This window comes from Microtus ochrogaster, chromosome 1, assembly GCF_000317375.1.
Source record: "Microtus ochrogaster isolate Prairie Vole_2 chromosome 1, MicOch1.0, whole genome shotgun sequence".
In the NCBI taxonomy this organism is placed as follows: domain Eukaryota; kingdom Metazoa; phylum Chordata; class Mammalia; order Rodentia; family Cricetidae; genus Microtus; species Microtus ochrogaster.
In genome coordinates, this window is record NC_022009.1 from 39,431,388 (window position 1) to 39,436,541 (window position 5,154).

The window sequence follows — 5,154 nt, forward strand, 5'->3', positions numbered from 1 at the left end:
GATAGATAGATAGATAGATAGATAGATAGATAGATAGATAGATAGATAGATAGATAGATGGATACCCAAACCAAGTGGAGTCCTTCCCTACGTTGGTCTGTCTCAGAACCCTGAGTTAAGTTCCCCCTTGAACTCTCACAATTCGACTAGTGTTCACTAAGATGAAGACTTCTCCACCAGGAGTCTCAAAGCTGGACACAAAGGAAGGACAGGTTGTTCACAGTCAGAAAGTAGGTCTGGAAAATGCTGGCTAATTGACCTCGAATAGTTCCCTCAACGCTTCTCAGCCCTGTGTATACCCAGGGCATCCCTACAGCTCATCATCTTTGCCCCTCTCGCCCTCTCGCATGTCTCCAGGATTTGCACAAGCAGTAGCAGATCAATATTTCGAGAAAGAAGAGCAGCTGTCCTTGACTCCTTTGTTTGTTCGGGATGCACTCTGAGGACCCCCACAAGAGGCAGTCGTATTTTGCAGGTAAGCCCATCAAAATCCCAGTGACTTAAAGCAAAGAGCCGTAGAAACCGAGGCAAGCTGGCCAAGCTAGGCGATGTGACATGGAGAGTCACATTTCTTTCTGCTCTAGTGAGCAACTTCATGGGAAGCAGCCTATTTTGGAGTGGTCTCGAAGGTGGAAGAGGCGTAGAGCCTTGAGTCATGGGAAGGCTCTCCAGCGATGAGTGTGCTTCATAGCCACCAGCTTACCGGCTTAGTTCTGAGAGCCCTTCAACAGATTCTCTCTCTCTCTCTCTCTCTCTCTCTCTCTCTCTCTCTCTCTCTCACACACACACACACACACACACACACACACACACACACCTAGCTCTTTCCTTGGTTTAATAGTTTGCCCTGGGTTTCTTTGGCCACATTTTCTAAGGATGAAACGGGGGGGGGGGTCATTTTCATTTGATCTACCACACCCTGGCAGACTGGCTTGAGAGAGCCATCTGGGACTCTGTGTCTCCGTGGGCAAACACTTTGATCTGCCAGCCATCACTGGGAGACGGACAAAAGGCCTGTGAAATCATCCGTGCAACTCCTACTCTGAGATGTTGTAAAAATCTCATTATCATAATGAAATACCTGAGACAGGCTAGCTCAACTTAAAAAAAAGAGGTCTACTCAGTTCACTGACTTGAGGGCTCAAGGGCATGTTGCTGGCATTGGTTCAGTTCTGCACGTACCTTCCTTGTTGTCGGTGTCCTGATCAGCTAATAATCTCGTGAGGCAGGGAGTCTATATCCATATCCGCAATTTGGTCTTTTTCCTATTTCTTATAAACCATCGGAATAAGCCATGGGAACTTTGCCCTCATGACCTAATCTAGCCCTAATCGTTTGCCAAAAGGTTCATCTTTAGACCCATAGTTAGGTTTTGTTTGAACGATGTTTGTATCATCAACAAACGACTCCGGGGACTCAACTCCTATGTGAGTATGGTGCACTGGTAGTCCTGTTCAAACTAGTCTAGACATCCAGGAGTCACGAGAGGGGTCTGGTGATGTAGGACTCTGGTCCTAGAGAGGACAATAGATATATAAATTGGAAGAGAAGGATGGAACATCAGGGCAAGTCTTGATGACAGACCCTACCAAGGAAAAATGCTCAAGATTCACCACATGGAAATCTTGGGGGAGGGGGGAGTGAGCTCAGTCAGTGGAGTGTTTGCTGTGCAAGCATGAGGACCTGAGTTCAGATCTCCAGCACCTATGTCAAAACTGGGTGACATAACACACACCTGTAACCCCAACGCTGGGAAGAGGCAGAGGCGATAGATTCCTGGAGTTCACGGACCAGCTCGCCTGCCTGGATTGCTCAGGTTCAGTGAGATAAGCTGTGTCAAAAAAATAAGGTGCAGAGTGCTTGAGGGAGACATCTGCTGTCACCCTTTGGCCTCCACATTGCCTTGTTCACATGTGCATGTACCCACATAAACGCAACAGAGAGGGGGGAGTAAGAGAGGGAGGGAGGGAGGGAGGGAGGGAGACGTTGGGAGATGCATAAGATGCATAATGGAGTCAATTTCTATCAAAGAAGAATAGACTCAGACAACCACTTTAGAGATCATTAGATCAACTTGGTAATCTGCTCCCATCCCAGCCGCCATCTTGGGTCCGTGTGGCGCATCCTGGAGGAGTACTATGGTAAGGGTTCTGTAATTGTTTCAACAGAGAGGAAATCGAGCCATGGTGATTAGTGATGTCTGCCATGGGCATGAGAGCCGGACTGGCACAGAGACCAGTGCTTGCCATTCATAGAGGCCAGATCTCCCATTGGGAGACAAAGAAGGATAGGTTGGAAGAATGTGGACCTTATGAAGGTCCACCCTGCTGGAGGCAAAATGAGAATTAGAATTTTATTTATGCTCCGCACCAGCGAGTCTTCGGCCTACACGACCAGGCCTTCTCTGGACATTGGTGGGCAGCCATAAACAATTCTCAGTGTGTTCAAGGAGGTAAACACCTGGTAGCAAGTGAGTATTGACTCAGATCTCCACAGACAGCCACCCACACACTGCTGACCTTCACCTGCCCTTACTTATCGAACAAACAAGCCTTTGAGCCAGTTTACTGATGCTCACCTGGCTAATCTCAATGTCATTTCAGGGAGCTTGACCCTTCATTGCTTGAGCACCTACTGCATACCTGGAGCTTTAGATGTTGTACCATATTAAAAACTTCCGCCAAACCCTAGAAAGAACTATGGGTGCCCACACCTTTATGAAGTGCAAAAGGAGTCCAAGTGTATTGCCTAGCAAGACACAGCTCATGAATGCTTAGCCCCAGCAATGACCATAACTCTGAACACTTTTCCTTGCATATCCTTATTTAGGGAATGCCATTGGGTGAGTCACAGCAATGGTAAAAGCTCCATGTTTATTGACCCAGTACTGGGCATGAGCTGCCCTTCAGATCCCAGGGGATGACCCACATCCATCCCTTTATCCTCCTAAGGCAGACATTAGTACATACTCATTTCTCAGGTTCCCAACTTTGCAAGAGAAACCTCCTTCCCCCAAACTCTACAGAATGCCATTCTTACATGAATACTCAAGTTTAAGTACAAAGATCTGATCAGGACACTGTTAGCACCGGGGTTCTTCCTTCAGTGAAGAACAGGCAGAAAAACATGTTACTTTGCTGTGGTGGCCACAACGGAATATCACAAACTGGCTCAACGCCTGGAATCAACTGCCTTGCACAGTTCTATTGTTAGAACTGATTCCTGAACCCTGCCCAGACCTCTCCTTGGCTGACAGGTGGCCATCTCCATGTTCACATCTGTGACGACCTCTCAGTAGCTCCCATAGCACTCTCTCTCCCCCGTGTTCAAGAGGTTTACCCAGGTCCATTTCTCCACATTCACATGGCCCCTTTTTATAGGGATACAGGTTAGGTTAAGATGTACCGAACACACTCATTTTTACTTGATTGCCTATATGAAATCCCTGGTTCCAAAATACAGTCTTGTTCTGTTTTATTGGAGGTTAGAATCTTGACATATGAAATATAATTCCACCCACAGCAGCACCTGCCTGTCCTCATGTAGCACAGCACGGGACGTCATATTACTATGGAGATTTCCGAATGTCTAATAATGCTGAAATATTTTCACAGTGAACCACCGTAGACACCCACGCACAGTGTACAGTCTGTGCCACTGTCCATGGCAACTTCCCGGACAACCCTCTCAACAAACAACAGGACAGCAGAGAGTCTATCAAACCCTTGTTTCTTATCGCAAAGAAGTTTGTAAATCAGCATCATTCCCTGAGCCCCTATGAAGCCCACGCTAAGCACAGCGTGTAATCCTGGCCTGCCACGTGGGGCACAGAGCGCAAGATGACCCAGTGAACACATAACTTGCTCAGTATTAGAGGTTCAGAGGGTGAGTGCTCGGTTGAGTGAATCTCAACATTGACTAGCGATCTCCCTCAAAAGATGTCCAAACATAGTGAATGCCCACCAGGAAGAAACGTATTTTTAGAGGTTTTGATGCACAGTTATTAAAGTGGCTCAAGAAGGCAACCTGTGGCAGCCCTGGGGCTGACAACGCATGCTGTCTACAGGACTTGTTTCCAGAGGATTTTTTTTTCTCCCATTCAGCTTTCCAGTGTCTGTTCATCCCCTCGTGTAGTCACAGAGATTAAAGCTATGGTTTGGGCTGAAGATGCAGCCCAGGGGTAGAGAAGTAGCCTCAAATGCAAAAGCCCTAGCTCCATCGCTAGAACTGTAAAATTTAAGTATATATATACTTCTATTATCTATATGGAGAATTGAACAGGATTTCTGTGGACAGCCAAGTGAGAGAGTGAAGTGATCTAGCCAACAAGATGAATAAAACAACTTCATGAGGGTAGTGACTGGGGCCTGTTGCTTCCCTCCTAGCCTGGAGACCAGGTTAATATTAACAGGCCCACGTTGATGTGAGATTGTGCAACTGGGGCCTGGTTGCCAACTCCCGTGGATGGTGCCATGATTCACCTCCTCTCCAGAGCTTCAGCTGCCCTCCATATAATGCCCAGGAGGGAAGAAGTCAGCCCTGGGCGGTAGAGTATTACCACACACTGTGGCAATGTCGTCTGGTGGGTGTCTCACCACATCAGAGTCTTTTTATGCAGTCTGCGAGTGCAGGGGCAGAGGGCCTTGGGAAGCTATCTGTGTCCCTGTTTTTGACCAAAGGGAACATGCACATAGGCAGAAGGACAGAGGTGTGCAGTGGATGGGAGGTCTGGGGTCCACTACCTACGGTTTGGCCTCCATCAGACTCCCCTCATCATTGCTAGAGTGAGAAACCTCCACCCTCACCACACTTAATAAAACCTTTGAGACAGGGCTTCTTTGTGTAGCCCTGAATATCCCGGAACTCACTCTGTAGACCACGCTGGCCTTAAACTCAGAGATCTGCCTGTCTCTGCCTCCCAAGTACAGCACTGGCATCTCCAGTATAATGACAAAGGGGGTTTGGAGTAGTTGCCTCCATGGGCAGGACAGCTTGGGGAACACTGTATTCTCTTTTTCCCATTTAAATGGGAATATTTTAAAAGTTCTGAGAAGTCCTTTAGTGAAGCCAAATCCAAAGCTCTCCAAATTCTCCTGACCAAGGACCCTCTCCTGGTAATCCATGAGGTTTCTTCATGTAGGTCCCCATTCAGGT